Source organism: Canis lupus, chromosome 3 (assembly GCF_003254725.2).
Source record: "Canis lupus dingo isolate Sandy chromosome 3, ASM325472v2, whole genome shotgun sequence".
Lineage (NCBI taxonomy): Eukaryota > Metazoa > Chordata > Mammalia > Carnivora > Canidae > Canis > Canis lupus.
This window is the reverse complement of record NC_064245.1, coordinates 622,343-637,374: the sequence shown is the minus strand read 5'-3', so window position 1 is coordinate 637,374 and position 15,032 is coordinate 622,343. Positions and strand designations below refer to the sequence as shown.

At 44.4% G+C, this 15,032-nt stretch overlaps 1 long non-coding RNA gene across 4 annotated transcripts in view; it reads right to left on the bottom strand.

The window, feature by feature from the left end:
- Nucleotides 1-11,738: 11,738 nt before the first annotated feature.
- The window catches only part of LOC112653762 (uncharacterized), a 68,458-nt gene continuing 65,164 nt past the window's right edge, over nucleotides 11,739-15,032 (bottom strand). For all 4 annotated transcript variants that reach the window (XR_004814363.2, XR_004814366.2, XR_003132494.3 and 1 more), the window contains 2 exons: nucleotides 13,298-13,420; nucleotides 11,739-12,119 (listed from right to left, as the gene is read on the bottom strand). This is a non-coding gene — a long non-coding RNA (uncharacterized LOC112653762). The remainder of the gene's footprint in view (nucleotides 12,120-13,297; nucleotides 13,421-15,032) is intronic.

Here is a 15,032-nt window from a genome sequence, read left to right as displayed (position 1 = left end):
CTGGGGTCCTAGGATCGAGTCCCCCATCGGGCTCCCTGCATGGAGCCTGCTTCTCCCTCTGCCTGTATCTCTGCCTTTCTCATGAATAAATAAATAAAATACTTAAAAAAAAGAGAGACAACCAAATATCATCATATGCCTCGTAGTGACGGCATACAGCCCCACATGTAGGCCCATCAAGGGGACTGAACTGGATTTCTGACCAGTGCCAGATTTCTAAGCTTTGGATCCAGCTGTCAATTTGCAGGAAACACAGAAGATGGGAAAATGGGTTCAAATGCACCATTTGTTGTTGGAAGGAGGTGACTATGACTGGGTCCAGGCATATGGGAGGCACATGTTTTAGTTCTCGACCTGAAGTGACAGTTACAAAGGTGTCTACACAATTTACTAACTGCATTTGTCTTATGCAGCTTTCTCTGTTTTACTATAAAATGATTTTAAAAGGAAAAAAAATACAAAGAGCTGGGAGTGGGCAGAGGGCGGGCCGGGGGCAGCTGGGGGCAGCTGGGGTGGGCCAAGGGCAGCTTGTGGGGAGCTTTGGCAAAAGCAAGCCAACTAAACAGAAACGTACAGCCAAAAAAAAAAAACAAAACAAAAAACCAGAAACATACAGTTTCTATGGCGGTGGGGATGGGCGGGTAAATCAGGGAGTGGAAGGCTTAGGTCGGGAACTGAGGAAGCAGGACAGCGTGAGGGACGCGGACGGAGCAGCAGGTATCCGCAGAGGGCTGCACGCTGGGGCACGGCAAGGCAAGACGGCCGGCTGCACAGGGGTCTTTGTTGCTTTGTTTTTTTGGGTTTTTTGTTTTTTTTACTGCATGATGCCTGGGAGAAAAACTATACAATCTCCCTATATGAGACAGGTTTTTTTCTGAAAATATAAGCCTTTTAAAATAATTGCATCATATTTCTACTGACTTACGTGTCCCTTCTACTCCAGAGATTTTTAAGTTTCTTATCCATCTCCTTGGGCATGGCTCCTTGGAGAAAATTTTAATTTCGTTATTTCTCTAGCCTCTGTGAAATAACTGATGATATTTAAACTAACCCGTAATTAAGAACTAGAATTTATAACTTAAAGAATTTAGGATGTGTGCTTTTGTAACTAGAATAATTACTTTCTTATTTATGTCTGATAAATTTTATTGTGTAGGACGCGGTTTTTATTCCATCTCAAAACAAATGGAAGAAAGCTGAGCTGGTTCTTTGTCATTTTTAAAATTTTTAACTGAAGTCGACAAATAATATTCCATTAGTTTCAGGTATACAGCACGATGACCTGACAGTTATACACACTATGAAATGTTCACCACCACAAGTGTAGTCACCATCTGCCACCAAATGAAGTCATTACGATCCTACCGACTATGCTCCCTAGGCCGTACCTTCCATCCCTGGACTTATTCATTCATAACTGGGGGTTCATCCCCCTACGGCCCCTTCACCTATTTTTTTTAATTTATTTTTTATTGGTGTTCAATTTGCCAACATATAGAATAACACCCAGTGCTCGTCAGATCAGTGCCCGTCACCCAGTCACCCCCACCTCCCCTTGTTCGTTTCCCAGCTAGGAGTCTCTCATGCTCCGTCTCCCTCTCTGATATTTCTCCCCACCCTCCTGCTTCCTGCCAACCACTAGTTTGTTCTCTATATTGATGCGTCTGTTTCTCCTTTTGGTCACTGCTTTTGTTCGTTTGCTTGTTCTTAAGGCAACCACATTTTAAGCACAGCTTTCCCTATTGCCCAGAAGCCTCAGCGTGGGCCCCAAACCTAAAGACAGTGGGTGTCAGGTCACAGACTGAACTGAGCAGCCAGCCCGTTCACCCTGACCGCGCCTTCATGCTGGCTCTCCACCCACCCACCCACCCCATCGGCCATGGGTGACACACGGTCAAGGGGCTCTGGGCTCCAGCATCCAGGCAGGCGGGGGCACCTCGGGAGAAATTAAGCACCTTCCCCAGGACTAGGTCACAGAGCCTGGTTTATGGCCCACGACATCAGCTGGCCCTGAAGGGGGCACAGCCATCGGCGACACCAAGAGCTCTGCCCGCAGGCGCTTGGCTGCACAGGGGCAGGGCCTGGAGCAGCCAGGAAGCATCGGCAAGGACACGTCCTGAGTGGCAAGGGGCCTCAGGATCCCTGGGGTGCCCAGACGGGGGAGCACGGGGGCGGCCGTCGTCCACGGCGCCTCGGCAGCCCAGACTCCCCTGGGCTCCAGCCCTGTGCTTCCTCCAGAGCCAGGAGCCGGGAGCTGGCCAGCGGCTGGGAGGACGGGTGAGCGCTGGGTGAAGTGCTCCCCTCGCCTGGCGGGGGCCTGGGGCAGCAGCGGCTAGGGGGAAACTGCAGGGGAAGCTCTTGAATGGGGTAAGAGGCCGATGTCTGGATTTAGACAGGACAGGACTTTCTCCCATCTGAAGATGAGGCTCTAATCCCTGGATACACCAAGAACTCTGCGAGGTCTCCCCGAAAAAGCATCCTGGGGTGAAGGGACATGAGGCGGGACAGGCCCAAGGACAAAGCTCCCTGCCAGCAGCGCCCCTGCACCCTGGCTCTGTGGCAGCACCCGGGCACCCAGCACCCAGTCTGGGAGCCTCCAGGAGGAGGGGCAGCAGGTGGAGAGGCCTGACTGCCCGCACACTCCTGTCCTCACGGCCGACCCCGGGGAGAAGGCCCACTCACCCAGAAGGTGTGGGGAGGACCCCCCAGGCGGCTCGTTCATGTCCCCCGCAGGCGCGGGCAGCAGCAAGGACGGCAGGTGTCGCACTGCGGCTCCCGCAGGCACCGGGCACAAGCAGGTGTCTCCCGCCTCCACCCGTTCCCCACCCCGGCTCCCAGCCCCAGCCCCAGAGAGAGGCCCTGCAGGCGGGGGCGAGCCCCCCAAGGCGCCCTCTGGCCGAAGGCCGCGTGCGCTCCCCACCGACGCCCGCTTCCCTTCGCGTGTCAGGAGCAGGTCGCTGCACCAAGTCACAGGATAGAGTAGATTTTACTCACTATCCATTTGTAGCCCAGAATTACTTGATTCATACCAATACTTGCTGGGTTGTTTTAAAAATACTCATTTTCTCTATTTAAAGCTGTCAGACACAGACTCTTGGGTTGCAGCCTGATGTAAAATTAACTACCAAGCATATTTCTGCTGCCAAGAATAAAAACTTAGAACCATAAAATGTGGACGGTTTACTGAGCTACAGTTAACTTTATAGTTAGCATTAGTTTCCTTGCCGAGGAAGAACACGGTATTAGATTTGGGACGTCTCACTGAGCGCCAGGCCATCACCGAGACATGCACTTCCCCGGCCGTCGAGGCTGTGCTGGCCACAAGGGACCGAGGAAGGTGGAGCACACAAGGGCCAGTTTCCCAGGGCCCGAAGGACGGCCGAGCCTGCGGGACGCCGATCCCCCCGGTTCCCTCCGGGCGGCCCAGAAAGCGGTCAGGAGGGGACGGAGTGTGAAAAGACCTCCTCCGCAGTCACGCAGCCCTTGGTCCTTTAGCTGCAGGGCAAGGCCACATTCTGCTCTGTTTCGGTAAAGAAAGGCACTTTGCCTTCTGTTTTCTAAGCTCTCCTTTCATCAAGGAATGCTACGAGGGAGACTCAAGCTGATGCTTAGGAAGCAGTTGTATAACCACATCTGTGTCTCCTGCACCCCCGGCTGTGCCTGTTCTTAGTGAAACGTACTCTGCAGCCAACACCCTTCGTTCCCCCACCGCGTCAGGACCTGCTCCCTGGGTCCCTAGCGCGCGATGCCAGGCATGCTTGCGCCGCAGTGGAACAGGTTCCAGCAGGCGGCAAGGCAGAGGAGGGTTCCCAAGGGGCACAGAGGAACCAAGGAACTTGGACACGTTTCCCAGCCACTTTCAACTTCTTGGAGCTTGCTCGTGTCAGTACCATGCTTATTTTCCCCCCATGATGATTGGCTGTTAGACCATCAAAATACGAAGATCCTGTGTTCTATCTTTGGGTGAAGAGAGCAAAGGGTGCTGGAACGGGAGCATCTGGGTCCCCACACACACAGATTTGATGAGGAAGGATTTCAGATTTCAGGCGTGGCTAAAACGGACGATGTTCGTTTACCAAGGCCCCCCACTCCCTGAACACACCTGGGCCAGGCTCAGGGAGGGCAGGGAGCACCAACCACATCATAGCATTTACAGGTGTGTGACTCGAAGGACGGCCCATCCTTGTTAGGCTTTTCCTTTTGGATGCAGCGTGGATAGGCCTGCACTTAGGTAAAGCACCAGCCACAGGAAGCAAAGCCAACCCGGGACGGACACGTTACACAGAAGTATTCTCTAACTGACTTTCTCCGTCTTGAAGGAGGTGTGGCCAGACTACCTCTCCCCACACAGAGAATTCGGTAGAGAACGTCCCTGCATTTATTCTTCTCTGGTTCTGGGGGGGAGGAGGGGGGGCTATCAAGTCAACCCCAAAAAGCCCCCTTAAACTAAAGAGCTAAAGTGATTCTCCATGATTCAGTGTCTGGAACAGCCTCAAAATCAAAGAAAAACAGACTATATGTTGGCAAATTGAATTTAAATTAAAAAAATGTTAAAAAAAAAATCAAAGAAAAACAGATACCAGAAAAGTGAGTACAAGGAAAAATGACAACCGAGTGAGTCATCATATAGAGAAGTTCCCTTTCTAGGGAAGTTTCAGCCGTCTCTCTAATAGCCCTCCTAAGAGCAAGCCCTCAAAAGGAAAGGGGAAAAAAAAGAATCTGTGTATTTTGCACATATTTGGACACTGATGTTTGGAACATCTTTTGCAAGCTTCAACAAAAGGGCCACAGAAACCTGGATAAATACGGGCAATTCATAAAGTAATGACCACTCCTTCTGCACCAGCCTCGGAAGCAACCAAGAGTAGGTACTGCAAGGAATAAAAAAATCCATAAAAAACAATCCCACTTAGGAAAGTGAGTGATACGGGGAACGAGGAAACATTCTCTTATTTCTGAAGTATTTATGGTTCATGCGTTGGTTCTTACTGCCCTGGATTATCCCTCTTTAATTTCCAGTAACATAGTCTTGAAATTTAGATCTTTTTTCCCTTTATCACGTTTTTCTTGTGTCACATTTGCTCTCGGGTCAACATGAATACGGCGGCACAGAAACACACATGCGGCTAATTATATTTTCCTTACTATGTGCTTCTTCTCTGCTGTGGATCAGTTCTTAGGTCTCTGTCACAAAGCCAAGGAAATCAGATTTATGTTCGCGGAAATGTAACAAGAATTTTGGAAATGCCTGTAATTGATCCCACATGTTCTATTTGCTTAGATTCATAAAGCTGCAAGAGAATTTCAAAAGATCATCGAGGGACTTTAGAGATGGAATTTTATAGGATCTGATATCATTTACTAATTTTCCACAAGGACAGATTGACTGAGCAAGTGAGTGGTTTCTCTCTTATCAGAGGGCTCTCTCTCTGTTAAGAGCGAACCCACGTTTGAGTCAAAGAACACGCTGTTTGCAGATGGAGGGAACCCTGATGTCCCCCGTGAGGGCACGAGAAGTCAGGTGGCTGACACCATGAATGGCACTGAAGATCCTACTATCTACAGACATGATGACACCAGAATTCTAACCAAGTAAAAGCACACAAATGTCTATGAACCACGTAAAAGCAGGCAGTCCTGTTTCCTGAAGGTTCTGGCGCAGTATAAACCAGCGAGTGTGCTTTCTGCGTGGTCGGGCCACGAGGACTGATGTGCTCGGTGACTCTTCAGTCAGGAAACTACTTTATCACATGGGCTCCCCAGATGCTCTTTGCCTGGAGGAGACTGAAAGTGTTCACCAGCTTTTGGGCCAGCCCTGCAGGTCAGGCGTCCAGATCCAACTGTTCAGAACAGGTGGCTGTTTTTCCACGTCATTTGCGAGAGCCTTCAGAAGCGGGAATCTTATGACCTTGGCCTTCTGCTGAAATGCTCCCCACGTGTAAGTGTGCCCCTTGGGTTACTACCAAGCCACCAGAGCAGGGGGCCTCATCACGGCAGCAGGTAGACGCCGTGAAGAACCGGTACCGCAGGGCAGGTGGGCAACGACAGGTGAAGGACATGGGAGGACTGGCGGGCCCTGATCAAGGGCCCCTGGCACAGTGCAGCGCCTCTCCCATAGCCTCCGTCAGAATCCCTGCGCGCTCGCTGAATACACTGCTGGGCCCACCCCCGGTTGTCTGACTCGGGTAGCCACGCGCAACGCAACGCCTGAACGCTTAAATTTCTAAAACTTTCCCGGTGATGCTGATGCTTCTGGTCTAGAGACCATGTTTTAAGAACCACTGGCCCACAGTGTTTGCTCCTGCAGAAAGTCCTAGCCTCCCAAGACGCAGGAATATGTGCAAGAGAAAGACAGAAAAATCTCAGGCAAAAAAATTTTGCTTTCCTTTCTCCTAGAAACATGTTTCACATACCATAAGGATTAGCTCTGCAACCATTTGTTTCCCCAATGATGGAGCTAATTGCTCTGATCCAAAAAGACCCCAAATGGCTACAGCCCAGACTGGAGTGTTACCTCCCTAGGTATTCACATATCAAGGAGGAATGAGCCCCAGAACTTGCAGACATCTCTTAGTGGTAAAAGCCAAGACACACAGGGCATTCTGGCTCCTTGAGAGATTTTATTTATAAACCAAAGGGTTGGAATGAGGATTCAGGCCCATTATGTTTCCAAGGAGACAGCAGGGGAGGGGAACAGCTGCCTCCTTCCCCATTAGAAACAGAGAAAAATAATTTTCCTCGTCTCTCACCTATGAAGTGTCCTGCTACTCAAGTAGGATTATTTGGCCTTTTATCACATTGCCCCAGAGACGAGTTCTGGGGTGTGAGGAGCTGACACACTTTTAAAATCTCTCTCCTACCTAGAACACTTTGTGTACACATTCAGGATAAAATTAATAAAAACTTGTATTAAAAACCCAACAGCAACCCAACACTAAATGAGTACTGCTGTGATTAGGATGCCTAGCACCTCTTGATAAGAGCAGGAGTACACCCAATTGATTCTATAAAAGGAATATTAAGAAATTTTATCCAAATTATTTCTCTCTGGTAGAAAAATAACCCCCTATGTTACAGTTTATTGCCTGTTAGCCAGTTGCCAATCTAAGCTAGCAAGCTTGTTCTAACATTCTCTTACTAAATTTCCTGTAAATGCCCCATTTCTTAAAATGCACTTGCAATCAGCTATCCATCTTACTGATTCCTTCATTAATTGATGAGTTGTGTGAAATTGTTGATAGCTATTTATATTTGCATGAGTTATGCTCTTAACTTTTTGAAAATACAATTTATGGGAAAGTCTAATCATCATCACTCCAACAGAGCCTAGAGCGACCAGGCACGACCCTGGTCTGGGCCGCTGTTGATCTCCACTACCTACTCGTGGAAGTGTTGCCCATTTTCATGACAAAAAAGACTCAGCTTACTTGGGTGAGCACCATCACCCTCTCCCAACATCAGTGTACACTCCATCTTGTTTGAAGTGGGGAAAACTTCAACCCTTATATCTGCTCTTTGGCAAATGGTCCTCCTAGGGCTTCTAGGTAGTACAACTGCAGGTACCGTTGGACGGTCGCATACAATTCCATTAAATGGTTCCCTCTGGAATTGTGCGACGTGGGAGGCTCTAGATCAACCCCAGCGGGAACTGTCTTGGGATTAATCGTATTTTATCCACACTCAATGAGCCTGTGGAGGTATAACTACCTACTCATCCAGGGGAAAAAGAATCTACTTGTGGTCTACATCTGAAAGTATGTGGCTAAGGAAGAAGGAAGTAGTTATAGGCTGCTATAATGAGCCTCAGTCTTTTCTACTTTCTTGCTTTTAGGCAGAAAGTCGTCTTCTTTTCTGAACAAAACAATACACCTCGTAATTTATTGACTCCCAAGCACTGAAGAAACACAAAGGTCCACAGAGGCAGTACAAGCTCCGCTGTCTCTACTGACACCTTTCCAGAACACTTTTGCCTCAGAAGCAAATTCTGGTTCCTCCTTCCAGATACATACATGGCTGGTGTACGCAGTTTGTAGTGTAACAGGCCCTGGTAGGGATGATTTTTCTGAACTGTTGTTGGGTGTGATGCCACTGACCTACATTGGATGCCTAGATAAGCAACAACTCTCAGAAGAACTCTGTTAGGAGTATCATTCATTATATCTCACAATGTCATCACTAGTAAGGCTTCGGGAAATACCTGCCTGTCTCCAGCTTCCGTGATACTTCTGGGCCTCCAGAGCCAAAAATATGTTGTGATCTTAAGTACCACTGACTCCATATTACCTCTTTCCTGAATAGCTTCTAGAATGTCAGACACAAACTTGAGATGTTTTCTGTATCTTTGTGGTTGGCATTTTTAAAAATTAATGTTATTTCTTGCTCCATTTTATTTTATTTATTATTATTTTTTAGAGGGTGGGATGGGGCAGAGAGAGAGGAAGACAGTGAATCTTAAGCAGGCTCCACGCCCAGCACAGAGCCTGTCCTGAGGGCCCGTCCTCACGACCCTGAGATCATGACCTCAACTGAAATCAAGTCAGACACTTAACTAACTGAAACACCCAGGTGCCCCTCTTGCTCCATTTTAATCTGTGACCGTGTGTTGCTTTTGTCTGTTTTCCTTTAAAATTATATTATCTTGCTTTTTCCACCACCTCCTCCCACACACACATCATGTACACAACACACACACAGGAACAAAGATCTATAAACTTAAGATCTTTCTGGAAGAAGCCAGTCTGTAGAAGAAAGAAAGACCTTGTGAGGTCTCTATGAGCAGGATTTAGTATCCTAGCCATCTGTTCACTTAAGCCCTCATAATTACTCATACATTACTCATCTACAATCCCCTCACCCTGGGTTTTCCAACCTATCTTTCCTACTTTTAACATGAGCAATAATCAGCTTATGCAATATTCAGTAAACTTTCAAGAAATGCAGCGCTTGATATTAGGGAATTCTTTCAGCGTTGTCAAGAAACAAGAATGCATTGGTTAAAGGGAGTCATTTGGAGAGAGGTGGTTTTTTTGAATTAGTGGGCAGTAATTTGTATATTCACGTCTCTGTTCAGTAAAAGTAAAATTTATTACTGCAGGTTATGTTTCTGATTGTGTTTTAAACTTTCATTGACCACCAGCAGCATACAAAGTACCAGAAACAACAGCATTAGACCTAATTACAGCCCAGTGGGCATGCTGCCTAAAATGGTCATTTTCTTGCTTCTGTCTAATATAATTCTATTTATTTGGCTTACTCTGTCAATTTAAGTTTTATTTGTCATCTCTTATTCATCATTATTTTTAAAGCCCTATACGTATACCACCAAGAATTCCCAACCAACTCTAGTCATGTGAAGAAAAGGAAAATCTAATTTGTAGAAAGTATCTGGGTCCCAATTTTGTTATAAATTCTGAGATTTATTTCTTTTAATAATGTATCAAGAAAATTTGAATAATACCCTTTTTATAGATTTTAATGTTGAAAATTCTAGACCTTAAATTTTTTGCCTTAGCTCTTGCTATTTCCAGGAATTCAAGAAATGTGGAAATCATTCCTTTGGGAGTATACCTCGCTAATGTATTAGAATTTCTTGTGTATCACGATTGCTCTTATAAGAACAGGGTCAGGGCTAAAGTTACCCTTTCCTGCAAAAGAGGCTGTGGTACTAAGCTTTACTCTTGCTGTGTGCTCCCTAAGTGTCCGCTAATTGTGGAAGGAAGACTTCACCTTCCAGAGCCTACTTCATCATTCAGTCTCTCTGCTGGCCCCCGATGCTCACGTCGTGCTGCCCACCCCCTACCCCGGTTCCTCTTAGCTTTCTGTACTCTTCGGCTTCAATGCAGATGCCAGAAGTGGGAAGCATCGCTAGCATCAAAATGGGAAAAGGCGAGGAGGCAGCAATTTCTCTTCCCTTATTTAGGCTGCAGAAGGTTCACCAAGACGGTAATGTAGCAAGAAATTACAGGGCTCAAGTGGGTAGTTGTAAAAGTTCCGCACCTTTTGGTGTAAAACGTGAGCTGTCACTCATCCTTCTTGCCCCCTACCTCCAAGCTGGTGCTATTCCAAACTCTCCCAGGTTCTAGCACTGGATCAAGAATTCATGCCTCTTTGTTGGCTACTTCTAAAAATTCCAGATAAGTTACAGTCATTTGGACATGCTTCTTTTCTTGCAAATCCAAAAAGGAAGGGACTGAAAACTAGCCCCCCACCCCTCCCACAGAGACATCTGAGTCACTGCAAAGCATCAGGAAAATTTATATTCTGGCAAAATTTCCAATCTCCCCTCCTTGCCTCATCTTCGCTGCAGCTAGAAACTCATTGAAATGCTTTTGATTATGCCTGGCATATACAGACCACATGCATTTCCCTAGCCTATCCTGCAACACGCCACAAAACCAACATGGAAGTATGCAAACCCTATGCTTGTATCAGTTTCCTGAAGCTGGGGGCTAAAACAAATCACCACAAATTTGGTGACTTCAAATGAAAGGAACGAATTCCCTTGCAACTCTAAAGGCCTAGAACCAGTATCTCAGAGCAGAAATCAAGATGTCAGCGGGGCCTCTGGAGGCTCTAGAGGAAAAACCGCCCCTGCCTCCTCCAGCTTCTGGTGGCCACCAGCGTTGCCTGGCTTCTGACTGCATCACTCTAATCTCTGCCCCTGTGGCCCCATCTCCTTCTCTTCTGTCTATAACGACCAATATCCCTCTGCCTTCCTCTCACAAGAATACTCGTGATCACATCTAAAACCTATGTGGGAATCCAGGATAATCCCCCATCTCAAGAGCTCTCACTCAATCACACCAGCAAAGGCTTTGCCACATAGGGGAATGCTCACGGTTTCCAGAGATTAGGAAATGGATGTCTTCTGGGGGAGCCATTATTCAGCCTAAAAAGATACCAAGGCAGTAATCCAACAAAGTTCAAGAAAGCACAACTTTTTAGAAGATTAAAGGAGATGGAGCCATGGGGATTGCTTTAACAGAACAAGGGAAGGGGAAAACACTACAAACAATGAGCCGCCCATCTACTCAGCAACCCTGTCCCAACATGAAAGGAGGCAGAGATTATTCTCTGGAGACATAAGGTCAAGAAGGCCTCACAGTCCTGGCCATGAGAGAGTGGAGGAGAGGAGTGTGGCACAGAATGAATGAAATCTAGGAATAAAACCTAAGGGTTTGCAAACTCCTTCCTCTGACTTACCCCCAAAATGCTACCATATAGCCCAAAGTCAGGGAAGTGAGGGATTCTTTCCTGAAAGAAAATGAACAATTTCAGAAAAATGCACCTACAAATAATACCATTTGGGGGCATCCCAGTGAAAAGACTAGCTCCTTCCCTTAGGTCCTATAATAGCAGTTCTCAAAGTTTTGGTCCCAAGCTCTCCTTAATACTTATAGAAATTATTGAGGGCTCTGAAGAGTTCTCATTTTGTAAATTATAGCTATCAAATTTTTACCATTTTAGAAATGAAATTGGGAATTAAAAAACTACACATTACTTCATTTCCAAATGACAATACAAACCTCCCACATAACATAAATAACATATTTTTATGGAAAACAACCAATTATACAAAACAAAAAAAAGATTTAGTGGAAGAGTGGTATTTTTGGCAACCCTTTAATGTCTGTCATAATAAAGTACATCTGGGTTCTCATATCCGCTTCGGCTTTTAAATCGTTGCAACACGTTGTTTCAGTTGAAGTATATGAAGAAAATGCAGCCTCACGCTAATATACAGCTGGAAAATGGAAGCGTATTTTAATAGCCTTTTCGGAGGATCATGGATTGGGACTATAACACAACTTGAAAAGCAGCCTTTTCTTAAAGGTTAATTGCAAAACAGAATCTGAAACCATGTGAACTTTTTGTACATTGAAATCCATTGGTCTATCTTGCACTTTGAAAGCATATTTTAGCCAGGTATGATTTTTAACATCACGCTTTTATCATTTCAAAAATCTTTATTCGGGGGATCCCTGGGTGGCTCAGCGGTTTGGCACCTGCCTTTGGCCTAGGGCGTGATCCTGGAGTCCCGGGATCGAGTCCCACGTCGGGCTCCTGGCATGGAGCCTGCATCTCCCTCCTCCTGTGTCTCTGCCTCTCTCTCTCTCTGTCTATCATAAATAGATAAATAAATCTTTAAAAAAAAAATCTTTACTCGGTGAGTTATACAGGTCTTCCAAACGTTGACACATTTCATTATACAATACCAAAAGAAATCACATTTGTTAATATTACCACTGATCTCATCAGAAGGTTCTATAACTATTGGTAAGCTGTCAAGTTCCCAGTGGCCCATACAAGTTCTCTAAATTTCTGATTTTTCTTGAAAGCCTTAACTTTATCATTGGCAATAAATATTATCAGTTGTTTTCCTTAAAGTGACAGGCTCACTATTCTTTTTCAAAGATCTGTCCTGCCGAATACCCAAATCTCAATAACTACAGTTTGCTTGTCAGTCATTCTTTCAAGTAAAAATGGTTTCCCTGGGGAAAAAGAATTGGTGACTTCAATTCTCACTTGAAATAATTGCATTAAGGCTATTTCTTGAGACAGCCATTGAATTACAGTACGCAGAAGTGCTGGTAGGCATATTTGCCATTTTCTCACACAAAATATGAAAAGATGTGTACTTAATTTATAAGTTTTATTGTTTCAATAAGGTCAACCTTAAGTGAAACCAGCATATTTCTACAACAGCGTGTGGTCATAAAGAATACTGCTATCGCTTGGTGCCATTTCCTTTATTCATGGCAAAGGCTTCAGCAGTTTTACCCATCAGTGTTTTATACTACCAGTGAAAAGGCAGATAAAACCTGGTATTAATACGAAGATGAAAATACTTTTGGGCTTGCAAACTCCCTGCAAGTTTCTCTGAGATCTCAGTGTCCTTTAACAATACTTTGAAAACCGTTGCCCTATAATGAAACAAACAAACCATGTCTTCGTGTTCTGAGAATTCTCTGTGCATTTCAGTTGCTTATGTAAAAATATGAAGAGTTAATCAATAATCATTTTAATGATGATGTTCTCCAAAACCATTCAGGCTCACTAGAATGCCATTCAGATTCACTAGAAAAATCCACAGGACTAGGAAAGGTATTAAACTCCTGGTTGTATTTTATTACAATAAAAGGATACAGATTAAAATCAGTAAAAGGAAAATATACATAGGATAAAGTCCAAGAAAAGCCAGGGACAAGCTTCCAGGTTTCCCCTTTCAGTGGAGTCATATAGGAATGCATTTTATCCTCCCAGCAATGATATATGACACATAGAAAGTATTACCAACCAAGGAAGCTCATCTGAGTCCTGGTGTCCAGGGTTTTCATTGGAGGTCAGTCATGTAGGCAAGCAGAATCTGTATGACTGACCTCAGCTACTCAGACTGCAGCCTCCCTCCTCCAGAGTAAACCTAGGAATTCATCATAAATCACATTGTTAGCATAAACTACTGGATTACACTGGTAGAGTGTGGCCCAAGGCCTCAAACATACAAAACTCAATCTTATCAGGCATACTAAATCAATGTTATATTCCAAGGGCTCAGAATTTATCTTCCAGGACCTAACTCAGAACCAGCCTTTCTTTGAGATTTGCCTGGTTTTAACGCCTGCCAAGTTAACCCTTTCCTGCTCAACCTACCTCCAACATGGAAGGAAAAGATATAGACAAAAATATACACAAAGAGCTGAAAGGAACATAGAAGAGACAGAAACAAAGCAAATGAGAAGAAAATCTCACATAAATTATAAACAATATTTTCAGTGAGATAAAATATATATAAATATATATACATATACAAATATATATATATATATACATATACAAATATATATATATACATATACAAATATATATATAGCTGCATAATGATAAGAGGATAAGAAAGAGCTCTTGGAAATTAAACCTCATAAAACATCCAAAATTTAAAAAAATCCAAAATCAATCAATCAATCAAATGCTGAACATTAAAATGGAAGGCATCCTTGAGAAAGTAGAGCAAAATACTAGTCAGAAAATATGAAAAAGAAGAGTAAAAAAGAAAAAAAAATTTCTCTAGGATTGAACTAGGGTGGCCAATGAGAGTAGTACTAAAATGAGAGAACAGGGAGGAATAGTTCAAAGAAGTCATACAAGACATTTTTCCAGAACTGAAAAAAAAAGCCTTCAGTTTAAGAGTCAACCAAGTGATCAAAGTAATGAAAGAATATGCATCATTTCAAGATTTCATAACGCCGGAGATAATGAGAAGATCCTAAAAGTATCCAGAGAGAGAAAGCCTATTAATGCAAAAGAATGAAAATCAGAATGGCACCAAATCTCACAAGTGCAACACCAAATGCTAAACACAGTGGCGCGATGCTTCAAAATCTAAGGGAAAATATTTTTTCTAAAAATTCTGTTCCAAGCCAAAATATCAATCAAGTGTGAAGATAAAATAGAGACAGTTTTGACACCAAAGGGTTTTTTTTAAATGAACGTCTTATGCACTCTTTTGAAGGATATGCTTCAGCACACAAGAAGAGTCTGTCAACAAAGACAAATTCATATGTCCCAGGTTCCAACAATGTGGCTCAAACAAAGGAGAGTAAGAGCATCAAGGAAAGGTATGATTGTTTGCATCACTCTGTCTTCCTTTACAAGTAACATGACCACACAACCTCTGGTGGAACAGTGCCAGTTTACACAAGCTGGTCATAAGACCTCCTTTAACTGTCAAAAATGCTCAGATTTGACAATAAATTACATGGTCGTTTTAATTATAAACCATTGTACCAAACAGCTCAGCTAAATTATTCTGTGATAACAAATGACCCTGAAATCTGAGTGGGTGACAAGAAGATGAATGGAGTTACTTCCCACTCATGTCCACCATGGGTGTCTCTTCATCTTCACTACAAGGTCAAGGTTGAAACGAAAGACCCTCGTTGGGATATGCCAATTTTGCAGCAGCAGGACAAGAATCACAGCAGAACCACATTGTGGCTCCTAACGCCTCTGCTAGGAAGTGGCACATATCACTT